Raw genomic sequence first — 17,155 nt, 5'->3', positions numbered from 1 at the left:
GAAATGTTAATCAAATTAAAAGCCAGTAATCTCTAAACTGATTAAACTGGTGAGTTGCTCAGACATTGAAACCCCCTGGTGATCTTCTAGAATCTTAATCTTTCCCGGAGCGATCTCTGGGGATGGAGAGCACGGGTACTTGTTCTGAATATCTCCATGTGTAACTCTCAATGTTTGTCGCCATTTCATAGGACAGGCTTCTTTTAATAGAGTACTCCTAGTGATGTCTCCAATCATTTGCTGTCCTCAAGTGACATCACAGGAAATTTGATGAAAGAGTGAAGGTTCTAATACCTGAAAACAGCCATGCCCAGAACAGTGACTTATACTGAGCTCCCTAATAGAACAGACACTTGGAGGAGTGGATTCCACTGATGACCATCTTCAGCTCCATTGCAAATTTCATCAGCAAGATGGCTAAGAGCAAAGCCTTCCACTTCAGTGCTAAATATTCAGAGGTATATACCATGGTATCTATTCTACTTTGTTGTTTGTGGTGTGTGTGTGTGTGTGTGTGTGTGTGTGTGTGTGTGTGTACATTTGTGTACATGTGCTTATTTCCCAATACAAATACCTAATTGGTCTTTCTCTATCTCTTGAGCTATTTCTGTCCTAGTCATATAAAAAGTTCCCATGATGCAACCTTGCAAAGTTCCTGTAGTTTGTTTCCTTGGTGAAGAGGCAAGGATTGCCTTCCTGCCCCTCTTCAGAGCATGTAGCAAATATCATCTCTGCAATCACAGTGCATCACAATGTAACCCAAAATAAATATTAGTCAAGAAGATAGCTTTGACTCTCATATACAGTGCAGCCCTTCACACAGAGAAAAACCCATGGTGTCCCTGGTGATAGTTGCCTGTTGCCATGGGAATGAATCTAAAGATTCTGTGACATTTCCTGGGAACACACAACTAAGTAGAATGCTTTATGGACAAAAGCCCCATCTTCGTGTATTTACCTGCTAAAACTCAGGGGAAAGGAAACCTCCAGAGGAATGAGATGAGAAAGAGCTGTGTGACTCGGGCACTGAGAGAGATTCTGTCTGATCATAAACTACAGAAAAGCAAAGTGAGAAAAATCAATAGATGGCCTAAATCTTGATCCCATTAAATTCAGTGGTTCTCAACCTTCCTAATGCTTCCTAACGTTCATGTTGTGGTGACCCCCAGCCATAATATTATTTTTGTTGCTACTTCATAACTGTGATTTTGCTACTGTTTTGAATCATAATGTAAATATCTGTTTTCTGATGGTCTTTGGTGACCCCTATGAAAGGGTTCATGACCCACGTGTTGAGAAACACTAGTATAGAATAATAGAAGTCTAACTCTTGACTCCAGCAAGCTTCAGCTCCTGTTTCCAGGCTCCTGCATTTAGTACATGCCCCACCTTCCCTTTATGGTGACCTTTAAGCTATAAGCTTAAATTAACTCTTTCTTTCCCAAGTTGCTTTTGGTCTTGGTTTTTAGCCCAGCCATAGAAACCCAAGACACCATTGAAACCTGCGAATCATCCTACTGTCCACCTGCTTCCTTCATTCACATTTCCAAAACACCAGTCTCCTGAATTCCACCTCCTAAAATCTCCTTCAGAGCTGTCCGCTCCTTACTGTCCTCACAGCTATTGCCTAGATCCAGAATTTGTCACCTCTCTAGATTGACATGGTGTCCTTTGTGTGACCAGGTTTCTGGACACCTCCTATTCCATTTAACTACCTTTCATTGATCCCTCCTCCTGGGACAATTTACACCACAGTTCTTTCATCCTATCCACACTATATGGGAGCAACCTACTCAACCTCAGTTCTCCCCAAGCCTCTGACTTGAACTATCATTGAACATAAAAGGTAGAAACTACCTAAACATAAATTTACTCATATTCTTGCCAAGACACTGGAAATCGCATCTGTATCTGTCCCTATTTTTCATCCATTCTCTGTTTACAGAGGGGGAAAATGGGTATTTCTTACTTTTGTTGAGTTTGAACCCTCCACTTGGACGTTGGGTCCCAAAGGGCAGTGAAGAAGAGATCAGCCCATTGCTAGTTCGTCAACTCACCCCTTCTTTCTTCTTCAGATCTCCTCTGATCTAAACACACTCAATACTGTAATTTATTTTCACATTGTATTAAAATATAATCCATCACAAAATTTATCCTTTCAGACAATTGTTACTTACAGTAATTATAAGTGATTAGTAATGGGGCATGCCGTTTCACTATGGTCTAACTTTAGAGCATTTTTATCTCCCTCTGAAAGATCCTAAATCCATTCCCTACTGATCATGCCTCATTTCCTCCCCTGCCCTATTCTCTGGCAACCCTACTTCCCAGGTCTATGCATTGGACATTTCAGGGTATTTTATGGAAATAGAATCATGGAATATATGTCCTTTGGTGTCTCGCTTTTTCAATTTAGATCAATGGTCTTGAGGTTTACTCATGTTGTAAACCTGTCAGTCATTCATCCTTTGTTATAGCTGAAGGAGTTCTGCAGTACTATGTGCCACAGATTGTTTATTCAGCAGTTATGGGTGTGTGGGCCCTCCATCTCTCTGATTAAATAATTGACTTATACAATAATGGAGGCTGACAAGTCCCACTGTCTTCAAAATGAAGTAGCAAACTGGTGATTCAGGAGGGTCAGGTGGTTAGCTCCAGAGGCCAGCAACCCAGAGACCCAAAAACAAATGTGTGTTTCCAACAGAAAGAAATCTGAGGTTCCACTTAGAAAGGCATCAATCTGGAATTCTCCTTATTCAATAGAATCATCCACTTTTTTCTATTCATATTTTTACTCGTTGCAACACACACACACACACACACACACACACACACACACACACACCAAGAAAGACAATCTACTTTGCAGAATCTGCTAATTTAAATGTGGGTCTCATCTAAAAGCACCTTATTAGAAATACTCAGAATGTCGCTTTACTCAACTGTGACATTAAGTAGTACTGGCTAATATCCACTGTGTGTCTGTCATGGATGTTCCTGCTGTGGATAGTGTTTTGTGTGTGAACTATGCTTTCACGTCTCTTGAGTACATATGGCTAGGAGTAGAGTCGCTGGATCACTTGACCCTGTTCGACCCTTTGAGGAAGTGTCAAGCTGTTCCCAAGCAGCTGCTCCAGCTTAGTTTTCCAGTGGTGATCTCAGACAGTTCCAATTATGTCCACAACCTCGCCAACACTTGTTATTTCTGTCTTCTGGGTAATGGCCCTGCTGCTGATTGCAAAGCGCTATCTCATTGTGGGTTTGGTTTTAATTTCCCTGATAGCTGATGGACAAAAGCTCTCTCTACGTGTTTCACTCTCATTTTTTGAGAGGTCAATTCAGATGTTATGCCAGCTTTTAAACTAAGTTCCTCTTTCTTTGTTGATAGATTGCTATATATTCATAATTTCTTTATAAACAAATTTTGTAGCCAAACTCCATTTTAGGAACCTCAAGAACAATCCCTGACCCTTTGGTCCTTCATCCTCAGGTCCTCACCTGGGTTCTCTTTTTGTGAGATCTCTTCCCAGAATGCCTCTAAATTAGCTCAAAAAATACCCATGAGCTTGTTGCCATCTTGTGTTTCCTCCATCATGACATTTAAAAATCCACTGTCGTTATCTATCACGTGCCAAATGATGACATTTGTCTTATTTTCTCCGCAGGCTTGTGAGAGGTATGCTATTATAATCCTTACTTTATGGATTTCAAACTCCATTTTCTAGTAAATACAGGATCTAGGATAAGAACCCAGTGAGTCTGATCTTGAGCCTGTGTCCCTTGTGTCCCACCATTTCACTTCCCTTTTACTAACATACTCTGTCAAGAAGATGTGGCGCAATTGCTGTTCTTAGCTTTCGGTCTCCCCCACCTACTCTATGCTGGTCAAGGAATGATTGTTTATATTATATTATCAAGGAATAATAATAAATTCTAAATTGCTCAGCACTAACTTTCCAGACCTATTCTAATGTTTGAGGATCCTAGCGCCTTAATAAATCATTATTGAGTTAGCTAATTGATTGCTCAAATAATCAAATTGTGTCACACTCTGCTTAAGAACTCCAGGTGGCTTTCTTTGGAATAAGTCTATGTCATTTGCAAGGGGTAGCAGTCCTATCTCACACAAACCAGCACCCTCCTGCTTTTCTTTCCCTCAGGTGAATCACATGGATCACATTTCGCAGTACTCACCTGTTTAGAATGGGTTAGAGCTTTTGTGTTGTTTCTCATCACCGAGACAAATACTCGGGCCAGCCAGCTTCAGTGTCAAGGATTCACTCTGGTTTGTGGTTTCCAGAGTTCCAGCCCTTGGTCAGCTATCCCAACTCCTGTGGGATGACTGTGAGACAGACGTCACGGCAGTGGGAGCATGGGACAGAGGAGATTGCTCATCTCGTGGCAAGTTGGAAGCCAAGTAAGAAGACAGACAGGGGCCAGAGTAAGATATAACAAATACACACCCCTATTCACCCACTTCCTCCAGCCAGGCCCCACCTTCCACAGTTCTTACCATTGCACAACAGTATATTTAATTATGAAAACTCGTCAGTGAGTTAATCCACCAATTAAGTCAACGTCTTCATGATCCAGTCACTTCTTAAAAACTCTACCCTGGAACATTGCGCTGGATACCACGCCTTAAACACAAGTCTTTGGGGGAGTAGATTTTATATCCAAACAATATTTCACTCCTGGACTCTTAAGGGTCATACTGCAAAATACACTGAGTTATCCCAAGAATCCCCCAAGTCTGAGCTTCTCTGAAGTCTAAGTTTTTGGATTCCTCTGAGATCAAGACAAGCTCTTCACTATAAGCCTCAAGAAACAAACTCAACCTTTTACACACTCCCAACACAGAGTGGCACAGCAAATAAATTTGGACTTCATAAAGCTTGAAATATTTAATCCTATATTTGTTTTACCTAAAAATCACTTATTTGTCCCCTGGAGATAACTGTCTTTTTCCAGGAATCCTCTCTGACACACCTAGAACATTCTCACCACACACGCTATGACAAACGCAGCCTAATGTGTTGAATTTGTGTCACATTAGTTCACTTTTTACAGAGACATACATACCTCATAGTAGTATATGTTTGTAATAGTTTGTTTTTCAGTCATGGGATTATAGATTACAAAACTACCCCAGTAGAGATGAAAGAATTCCAGACAGGATGCTCCCGGATCACGGGCACATGCTCTTTCTGGTACAGTTATCGTTGCTTTGCCATAGTCATGGAGCAGACAGGGCATTTCTTATGTCCGGACTTCGTGCTAGAATCCAAAGGCAGAGTGATTAATTAGACAGATGAGGTCTCTGCTCTTGTGGTGTTGTATTTTCCTGGGAGAGGCTGATAATAAACAAATAAATCAATAAACAAACACAATGCTCCAAAGAAACCAAACAATAAAGACCCGGGGAATATTTGTGGATGTTGTTAGAGAGTAATGGTCAAGGAAGGTCCTTCTGACAAGACAGTATCTGAAATAACAGCAACAAAATGACACTACCAACATGTTACTCCAAGGAAAAAACTAGTACGGGGCAGCAATGTGGCGATACATTGTGTACCCCAATAAACTTGCCTGGGGAATCAGAGGACAAAGCCTGCCCTATATTCAACGTAGAGGTCAGGCAGTGGTAGTACGCGCCTTTAATCCCAGCATTCTGGAGGCAGAGATTCATGTGGATCTCTGTGAGTTCAAGGCCACGCTGAGAACAGAGCCAGGCATGGTGGCACACGCCTTTAATCCCAGCACTAAGAAGGAAGGAAGACGGCAGGGCACAGAAAGGTATATAAGGTGAGTAAACAGGAAGTCTCTCTCTCAAGACTGAGATCTCGTAGAGGTAAGAACTTGTGGCTGGCTTGCTCTGTTTCTCTGATCTTTGGGTTTTCTGGCTCTGGGTTTTCTATTTATAAGGACCATTTAGCAATTCATGTTACTTCGTGGGCCGGAGGCTAGCTCCTGATTAGACAGAGATAGCAAGGGGCAGCAGAACATTAGCTGCAAGTAGGTGGGAACCAGAGCCTGTTGATCACGATCATGTTTGACATTGTGGATTTAAGTACAACATAGACTGTTTAAGGGTTTTCAACAGAAAAAGCATTTCCCATCTATATACATGCACATTTGTAGATAGAGAAATGCACAAACCTTTTAAAATCCAATTTTATTGCTGCATAAAAATGGATGGATGCTTACTTGGAGGATATTTCAGTACTTCTAACAAGGCAAAGGGGGTATAAGCTTACAGAGCAGGGTGATTGCAGACATGTTTGGGAGGAGACATTCTGAGGACTAAGTTCCAGATTGGGCTTTGGAAGAGACAAGGATGACTGGAAGAGCTGGTTAGGGATGAGTCCCTGTGACCCGACCTGAGCTTCAGGGAGACTAGACTCTATTTAGTCAGAGGTAGATTAGGGTATGGACAGATCCTGCAGCAGGGGAGGTTGGCATTGAAGGGTGAAAACTGGCCCCTTTTGTTTGTTTGTTTGGTTGGTTGGTTGGTTGGTTGGTTGGTTGGTTGGTGGTTGGTTGTTTTTTTTGAGACAAGGTTTCTCTGTGTAACAGCCTTGACTGTCCTGAAACTCTCTTTGCAGACCAGGCTGGCCTCGACCTCACTGGAATCCACCTGCCTCTGCCTCTCAAGCACTGGGATTAAAGGCATGCGCCACTATGGCCCATCTTTATTTTTTACACAATTAGGGTTTAAACTTCTCCAGTTTTAAGAGCAGAATCTAGCAATGCATGTATATGACCTATGAAAAAATAGCATTATTTTGTAAATGGCACCAGAGGAATTGCAATGTGCTATTGTTTATTTGAGCCTTGAGGAAGAACAGAAACTACTCATCTCCTGAAAACTGAGCTCCTGGATACTCAGGAATTAATTGCTCATGAAGCAGAGTATTAATGAATGAATATTTTCTTTCTCAGATTATTTTAAACATCCGAGGTGCTGGAATGTTCTCAGCAGAAAAGGTGATAAGGAGTCTGATACTATTAACAAATGAGCAAACATAGGAACTGATTTTAAAGCATTTCCTCCGACGATTTGATTTTTTTAATAACAATTAACATTCCCTCAATGACCATGTTAGAATTCTTCCTTCCGACTAAATTAAATGACTGGCTGGCATACAGAGCAAATTAATCTATAGTGACAAAATCTACTGTAGTATTTCAATGGAGAAATAAAGAGCTGATTTGATGTGTGTGAACACACAGCTTCAACATGGACCTTTTTGTTTTCCCAGTGGACAGTGACCTACTCTACAACATCTGGTTCAAAGAACAGATGAAACGCATCCTTATAAAAGAATCAACCAGCTAAAGCTTAGAGGTGGGAATGGTACCTAAGAGTCAAAATGCAATCAAACTGGTGTAAGGCCACGGTACTCTCAGATGAAGAATCATTAACTGGCATCTATATATGGGAGTTGATAAGCAAGGTTTAGTATTTTTTCAGGGGTCTTGGTATTTATTTGTTTGTTTGTTTAGATGAGATCTTGTGTATCCCAAGGTGGCCTCAAAGTCGCTATGTAACCAAGGATGGCCTAGGACTCCTGGGATTGGGAGTGTACCACCAGGCTGGTTTGTGTAACGCTAGGAACAAAAGTCCTGCCTTCCTGCACAATAGGCAACTTGGCTGTAGCTGTGGCCAGCTTTCATATTCATCTTGCTTCAAATGCTTGCTGAAAACGTGAGTGCCAGAAGAAATCAAAGAGTCTAGTGAGACCAGGGTAACGAAGACTGCCGTGTAAAATGAGAAGAAAAAAAAACCCTGAAGAGATCACGATAATTTTGAGTCTGGATCTTTGACCACGTGTCTCCATATGCTCTGCCAAAGGGCACTGAGGCTTTCAGGGGCGCAGTGAAAGGAACTGGCTCCTTGCAAATTCAGTGTATTACTCAGGTTTCTTTACCCAAGCACTATGATTGATGTACTCACCTGCCCATGTCAGACAGGATGATATTTTATGAACAATAATTCAGTTCATATGGATATACTGATGAAGGATACTGTGCAGACCATCTCAAATCTGGATCCTTTGTCTTGTAAGACCCAATTACTTACACTCTACATGCTGCTCTGTCATGGCTGCATCGTCGCTGTGAGAAAGACAAAGAGAGCGCCGAGAATATAGGATTTTAATATTAGCTACCGGAAAAAAAACATCTCACCACTGCGCGGGCACGATGCCCATGAGACAGTATTTGAATAACACTCTTTTCCATTCAGCTGTGGTGTCTCATTATTTGCCTTAGTGATAAGAGAGGCTGTACAATGTTCCTGAGAAAGCTTTTGTTACCCTTTCCCTTACTGGTACTTTGTTTTCACCCATCAGATAATTGTGAATTCCTTGTTGAGAAATTTGTGGTTACAAACATAAAAAAAAAAAAAAGACAGAGAAAAAGGCTTTACAGCAGCAATGTGCCTGGAGCTGTGTGTTTGTTTGCTTTGGCAGCCTAAAATCTAAATATTTATACTCTTTACTTTATGAAGCAATTATACAGAGGGGATGCGGTTTATGTGATATGTTTGGATGGATAGATGCAGGTGCAGAGTGCGTAGAACAACACCTAATAAACCCAACAATAAACAGAGTCTCCCCCATAGATTCTAACATGCATTTCCTATATATTCCAACATATATAATATTTATATATGTTATTTCCAACTAGGGACTCTGGAAATTTAAGGAATTTAGGGCTTTGAAGTCCATTTATACTGAATTCCAACAAAATAAAAAAATCAGGCTCATCATGATGCAACATTTAAGGAGGCACAGTGGTGCATCTTTAAAACCACCTTAAATCGAAGCTTCGATCCACAATGACTGCAACATGCTTCAGGTGACCATTTGGTTTCCTTATGTAGCTGACAGAACACGGCTACTGATTGTCAGTTTCAGCGTTCATGAGTATAACCTCTAGGACCCATTAGACAATATGCCTTGATTTCCCAACAGCTGAGTGGGGGCCATAAAACCCGCCTTAGTGCATAACATTGCAAAACAAAGCTTAAACAACTGCTCTTGCAGAAATGAAATCTAAAAGAGCAAAAAAACATTCCCTTTTATTAGGACACAGTTGTTGACTCTTCAATAGGAAGCAAATCACCTGAGACTTTCTGCCCCTGAGGCAGCATGATCACCAAAGGAGTAACTTCAGAGTTAATCCAGGAGTGTTTACTTTTTCAACTAAATTTGAAAATCAGCTTCCACAAAACTCAAGCTCAAGGAGGAAAAGCTAGCAAGAATAAGCTCATGAAATCCCTTGAGAAACAACAGGTTGTGTTTGTTTTTATTTTATTTTAATACATTTTAATTAAATAGAATTACATTGATTTCCCTCTTCCCTTTCCTTCCTCCATTCCCCCTCATGGCCCCCATTCTCAAATTAAGACTCTTTCTATTTACTTTAGTGTTACACACATTTACATATGGGTGTATATGTATATACACAAGTATATAATTACAACCTGCTGAATCGATTTCTGTTATCTGTATGTTCATGGTACAGGGCTGACCACTTCTTATTGGACAACCAATAAGGGGGCTGAGCCTTGGGAAAGACAAACTCTCCCTGTCTTGGGAGTCATTTGCTGCCTGTAATTCTTTGTCTAGGAGTGAGACCCACACATTTCCCCACTTCAACATTCACACATCTACTGATGTTGCCATTGTTCTGGTCTTGTTTACACAGACATTTCTAGGGGAGACGTTCACAGAGTTCCTGGTATTCTGGCTCTCGATCTTCCTGCACCCTCTTCTGAGATGTTCCCTGAGCCATAGATGGTAATACAAAGACATATAGACAGACAGATACACACACACACACACACACACACACTCACATGCATTCACATGCATATACACACACACAAGCATGCACAAGCACATGTGTGTATCTTAAATGAAGGTATACCATTTGAGCAGACAATGCTCCCCGTAAGACCCAAAGACTAACAAAACCCCCAGTACCAGGCATGAGAGATCTTTCAGATGGCTGGTCAGAGCAGTGCAAGTGACTCCCCAAACAATGTAGACTACTGATGCAGCTTGGTTGCCTCTCAGAGGATGAAGGTGGGACTCAGACCAGGATCTGACATGAAAGCCTCTTTCCTACAGTCCAGCTTCCATGATGTAGGAAAATATTATGCAGGCTGCCAAGGGAGGGAAGCAATTAACAGTCCTACCTAGCTGCAACACCCAAGAACCACAACAGTGACCAGTATGGCAGGATATCCATGAAGGTGCAATATATGACACACACATATACTGGTAACTGTAGGAGGTAGCCATTCCAGCCTTGGCCTGGAAGTTCCAACCCCCATTGAGGCTTCGGTAATGGTCACACCTACAAGGCAGGGCTGAGAGAGGACCCCTGAAGACCCAGGATCAAGAGGAGAGGCTTCTCTTGTTTCCAAGACCCTGGATGCTGGAGGTAGACCAAGCAGAGTTCTCCAGAGAACACCGCCGGACTTTTCCATACCTTTCCCAGACTTTGCAACTTATCCCTTCATTTGTAAGCTACCCCACAAAATAAACCTCCCTTTTAACTACATGGAGTGGCTTTAATAATTTCACCAATAGGTAACCAGCTTGTCTAATCAGACATAGGCCCAACTCAACAAGTGAGAAACCATGCCAAGTCTCGTAAGCCTAGCCAGCTTTCCAGGGCTAGTGAGGTCATGGACCTTAGGAAAAAAATCCACTACCACCACTTTGCTAGAACAGTATAATTCCTTACTATAGTCTCCATCTTATCCTGACACTGCAAGTAAGTGTGGTTACCATCCTCATCAAAGACACTTCTACAGACAGCGAATAGAGACCCTCACAGAACAACTAGATACATTGTATATTTAAACTGATTCTATTTACAACAAATGGAGACCCTCACAGAACAACTAGATACAGTGTATGTATATTTAAACTGATCTTACGGGTCCCAGTCCCAGTGGATACATCTGCATCAGACTGGTTTTGACAAGACATTACAAGAGCAAAAAAAAAAAAAAAAAATCAGGAAGGATCTTGTGAAAATACATTGTAATATGAAGGAATATACCATGATACAAGGCCTCTCCCTATAACATAAGGAAGCACAAAAGAAATGGAAAGTCAAAATTCTAATTTAAGAAAATATTAGATAGCATCTTGCTTATAATCAATAAAACATAAAACCTCATTTTTATGAATAAATTCTACTTCAATTACGCAACCTCTGGAAAACTGCTTACTTTACCGATAGAACACAATGGATTCCAAAAGTGGCTAACAGTGACATTTCTGGACAATAGATTCCAAAGGTGGCTAACAGTGACATTTCTGATTTCAAATGCTGTTCCAGAACCTTACCATTCTGCATCAGGATTGAAAGAAGTGATGTCCATCTTGTGGCTGTTTCAATGGCTATACCGTGGTGGAAAAGGTGTCATGTGCGTAGAGGATCATTAGGTCTCCTGGAATCCACTACCAGCCATGGGTTTGATACAAGTCTCTAGGTGGTTTCAGTCTCTAACCTTCAAATAATCCCACCTGATGTCAAAATAGTCAGTTGAAAACCCTGTTGAGTTTCTACCTAAATATGAGTTCTACATCATACTTGTGAATAAAATAGATGGGCATGGGTTTGGGGATGTTTGCTACTCAATAATACTAAGCCCAAATGCTCTTTTGGCCTTAGCTCCCTCTTCTAAAATGAGTGTGATTGTTTTGAGAAATAATAGATTTCGCATTTGGTACAGCATTGGGTATGGAGGAGACACAAAACACGTTAAATGTTAAAAATGCTGCCAGGAATACTTCAAAGGTAAAAGGCAGTGAGCAGGGTGTTAAAAGAAACACTGTGAAATGAAAAAGTGCCCAAACATTTAAAATCAAAATCTATGACATATGTAATTGAATTTTTGTCTCAAGTAAGAGGATAAGAAAATCTCCTAGGGTATAGAGGAAGATGAAAAAGTCACGTGAGTGCAGAAAAAGAGATGGGGAAAAGGCCGTGGTGTTGATGATGCTGTGAACTGCTGTTCCCAAGAACAGTAGCAGAAGCAAGCACATGAGTCTCTACACACAAACAGATGCAAAAATAAAACCATAATACAAAAAGAGAAAGCTTATTTAGACTTTAAAAGCCTACCTCTCCACATACACTGGTGCCCAGATCAAAAAAACAAAACCCTGAACTGTACTGAGGTGAGATCTACAACATCAAATGTGCAGGCAGGAGAGATGATCACTAGTGAATGAAAATGTCTTGTCAACATACAGCATTACTGTGCATTTGCAGAGCTTTCTTGAGATATAACTCCATGTAATAAACTATGCATATTTAAAGTATATAATTTAAGCTTTAATGTAAATATGACATATAAAATTATCCCCAAACCAAGGTTGGAAACACCATGATCAGCCCTTGGCATGTCCTGGGGCTGGGCTCACTCCCTCTGCTCACCACTGTCCCCAGGCACCCACTGATTGATTGGTTTTCTGTCACTCTTCACTACTTGGCATTTCTAAAAATGTACAAGACCCGCAGCGTGTAATTTTACTCTAGTTTCTTTATTCTTTGTTACTTTTAGATTTGGCATTCTTTGTCCTTCAAGGAATTTTACTCTATTTTGTTGAAGTTACAGAATTTATTGGCACCAAGTCTGCATAATGCAGCCTTATTATCCTTCTAATATTGGTATAATCTAAATTGATGTCTCTTTCTCACTCAACATTGGTAATTTGCACCTCTTCTTTTCTCCTCGTCTCTGTTCGATAAGAAGCTTATAATTCTATTGAGTTTTTCCAGAGAACTAACTTCGGGTCTCACCCAATGTCAGCTCTTACTTCACCACTTCCAGCTCTGATCTTTCCTTTTCTAAGTCCAATCTCCAGCTGTTCTAGTTTCTGAAAATTAGAAGCCCTAGATGAACATAATTCACTTTAACTTACCCTCAAAATAACTCCCATTTTATTCTGATTCTCCTTTAATTAATGAGATATTTATAAATAACTTATGTAATTTGTTTCTTCTTCTTTCTTTTCCTAACTGAATCCAGGCATGTCAAAGGGCACAGTTGCAGGTTGGGGGAACAGTGGGGAGGAAATAGCAGCTTACAGTCTATTACTGGGGAAATGGACAAAATGGAGGCTCTCATGTGGCGGGGAGCGGGGATGGAGATAAGTACAGAAGCAGGAGAGTAAAATGACAGTTGGGATGTCTGGAAAAGTCTTAAGGAATACTACTACTTACCATCTGCCTAAAATATCTACAATACATGTAATTTTATATAAACATATACATCAGTAGTTTAAATGAAAATTTCCCATCTGGCCTGGCAAATCTCTCTCCAAGAGCCAAAGGCTGTCTAACCAAACCCCAACATGAGGCCTGGGAAGGAATCTTCTTGTCACTTGTTGGTCAGGTTGTCCAAGAGTCCCCCCCAAAATACTACAGGCCATTTCTATTGACCTTGGTCGGCCCCAGAGGTGGAAGGTAAGTCCCTATTTCTGAAAATCAGACCCAGAGCCCAGATACCCCTGAGCTTGGATAGACTTGAAAGCCTCCTTCCTCCCTGGGGACTAGCTTTCATGGACTAGAAGGAGCCGTGAAGCTTCCAAAGGAGGGAATAAGCCATTAGTCCTACCCACCTCCGATGCCTATGAACCTCAACAATGACTAGCATGTCATGATTAGAAGCAACCATCAGCTTCTAACAGGGGTTAAGACCCATTCAACAAGAGGGAAACCATGCCTGGTCCTGGAACCCTAGCTAACCACCCAGGGCCAGTAACATCACAGATCTTGAAGGAGAACCTACAGCTGCCATGCTACCAACCCAACATAATGCCTTCTAAATATTTGTCATAATACCTACAAGTAAGTCTAGACCTCACACTTGATCCAGGAAACGTGGATGAGGAAAGCCCTTGAGGCTTCAACCTTTCATAAAGAATTGCAGACAACTAAGAAATGCTGAGAGCAGGAAAATAGTCTTCCCCAGGAGGAGCACACCAATCAATTACCCATTTAACATACATACAAGTAACATTATACAGAATGAGCAGATTGTATTTATGTATTTAAGAATAAGTAAGTGTGCAAGTGTGTAAGTGTGAGTGTGTACGTGTGTGTAAAACAACAAGTAATTAAAAAAAGAGACCATGGATTTGAAAGAGAGCAAGGAGAGGTATATGGAAGGGTCTTGAGGGAGGAAAGGGAAAATGAGGTAATAATATCGAAACTAAGATATATAATTAAAACTACATTGTATTCTGATAAAATAAACCATTTAACTGAATGATATAGGAAGATTTGATTAATAACTTACTAAAAGTACATAAAATAGTTTAAACTTTATTTCATATTTCATAACAGCATATTGAATTCATTGATTGAGCCATATGCTTTGATACATATAAGGAAAATAGATGTAGCTGATAATGTACAACATACATTGTAGACTGGTGAAAATTTGATTAAGCCCTGGACATATATGTGTCTCTGTCATCTATGACAGAATGGATGATATATAGTCCAAGCACAAAATAATTTGGGCTCTATGACTTTTCTTTCTCACCTCCTCTTATTTAAAAATATCCATTTTATTTATTATAACAGACTCCAAGCTATAGTTCAATATAGCAAACATGTTAAGGATCAAACTGATGGCTGCTAGAAATGTCTTTAAATTTTACCATTTCTTCATATATTCAGCATTACATGGCAATTCAGAATTACTCCTCCTATAGCTGTCCATGTAAGTCACCATTAATATGCTCTACTCATCCCTGTGGAGCCAATGACCTCACATAGGGGAGCAGCTGGCACAGGGACCCCGACACTGCAGAGGGATGGCTCCTGGTTCTGGATCAGTGGTTGTGACAATGGGCTGTTTGACTTATTAGAATCAGTTATCCCCCACTCTAGTCAGGCAGGTGACGGGAAAGCTGAGGATTTGACCTGGATTTGTTTAATAGTTTTCAGTGTTGAGAGCTCACACATCTCCCCCACCATTACTTCTCCCATCTAACCACCCTGTGTACCCTCCCCTAATTCATCATCTCTTCCTCAACTATTACTGTCGCATGCAGAGTTACATTTCAATTAAAGTAAGAAGTTTTGTTTGGGCTGGCAGTGTTTAAACGATCGTCCTGGAACGTATTCATTTGCCTGCTAACTGAAACATCCTACTCGTTGAAATTCCTTCTTGCATGTCTATGAAATTGAACTCCTTTTTTTTTTTTCTAATACCCAGAAGAGTCTGGAAGAAGGAAAGGAAGTGGGGAAAGTGAGGTAACTCTATTTCAATTAAACACATATTTTTTAAAAAAACTAATAAAGACCCATTAAAAGCCCATTTTATGAATACATGAGTTTTGTCTCTTATCAGTTGTTGTTACATGTTTAGTTTCTTCTTTCTGACTATTATGGAATAACAGTGCTATGAACATTCGTCTGTCCCTTTTTGTAGACATGTTTTCATTCTTTTAACATAAACCTATGAGTCATATGGTCAGTACATTGAATTTTTTGAGGAACTATCAGCAGTGTTCCAACGCAGCTGCACCATTGTCTGTTCTCAGTACAGCACAGGATGGCCCCAGGCTCCATACATGCCATCTAGTCCTTGTTAGGATCTTTCTCACTACAGCCCATTTGGCTGGTATGAAGTCATGCCTCACTGTGGCTTTGAGTATCCTGGGTGGTTGATGAAGTTGAACATCACCCCATGTGCCCATCTGTGTATCTTCCTTAAAGGGAAGCCTTTAAAGGCATTACACCCATTTTTTAACATTGTAGTAGTTCCTCATATACTATAGATCCAACATCTCTTATGAGATGTATAGCTTCCACACCCAAACTGTTTGTTCTTGGTGCCCTTTGGAATACAAATATCTATATTTTAAATTTTTGACAAGACTATAATAAGCAATAAAGCATTTGTGTTATTAAATTTCTCTAGAAACCACAAAGAGAAAATTTTTTCATAATGCTTTGGCAGGGATGAAATTAGAAAAAGATAATATAGCTCAACAAACATTTGAGCACTCATAAATTCTTTGTAGAAACTTAAATTAGGAAGTTTTCCTAAGACTATTTGGTAATTTATCTCAAAACTGAAAATACCTTAGGTCTTAAATATCCCTTGACTCAACCACACCACTTCCAGGAATTTCTTCTGAGGGAAAAGTTAAATAACTTTATAATAGATTTTATCACTGTAATGTTTGCAGTTCAAAAAATAAAAAAAAAATTAGAGAAAGTCTAACAATAGGATATTAGCTAAATATATTATGATATATCACACTAAGATATAGTATAATAATTATAAATTATATGGGACAAAGATCACCACTTAGATGTCCAATGTCACCAGAAATAGCAACATGAGTAATGAGGTTCTCTGACTAATGGGGCAGTATGTGTCCTTTTTAGAGAAGTATCTTCAACTGATGCCAAGTTTTGTGTGTGTGTGTGTGTGTGTGTATGTGTGTGTGTGTGTCCCTGTGTGTGCCTCTATGTGTGTGTGTCTCCATGTGTATATGTGTGCATGTGTCTGTGTGTCTGGATGTGTCCCTGTGTGTGTCTCTATGTGTGTGTCTGTGTGTGTGTATGTGTCTGTGTGTCGTGTGTATGTTAAGGTGAGGAAGGGAGGTGTGTTATGTTATTAATATATCCAAGATTTTAAACAAAGTAATAAATTAAATTTAATAGGAAATTTCATTTCTCAAAATTCTATTCCTTACCCATTTTTGAAAAACATTCAATGACAAAATAAATAAATTTTATTAAGATGATATGTACACTTACATGCAATGTCTGAGGAAATATAAATCAAAATGATAATTAGTGATGGTTTTTATTTTTATTTTATGCACTCATCTGTTTTTGAGCTTTCATATCCATTGCTAATGTTTTCTTTTCAGAGGAGAGCCAATATATCTTTTTGTGGTGACAAAAGAGTTATGAGTCTAGTTAAATATTAGAGAATAAAATTAAATCAAAATCACTGAATAAATATTCTTGTGCATACTATCAGACAGCTGTGAGTTGAAATTTAGTTTTTCCGTTGGTTACTTATGTACCATGACTTCTCATCTACAGATGTCAGTGGCTATACTTACCATCCCTCCCTCAAATTCCATTC

This window comes from Onychomys torridus, chromosome 23 (assembly GCF_903995425.1).
Source record: "Onychomys torridus chromosome 23, mOncTor1.1, whole genome shotgun sequence".
Lineage (NCBI taxonomy): Eukaryota > Metazoa > Chordata > Mammalia > Rodentia > Cricetidae > Onychomys > Onychomys torridus.
This window is presented reverse-complemented; position numbering follows the sequence as displayed.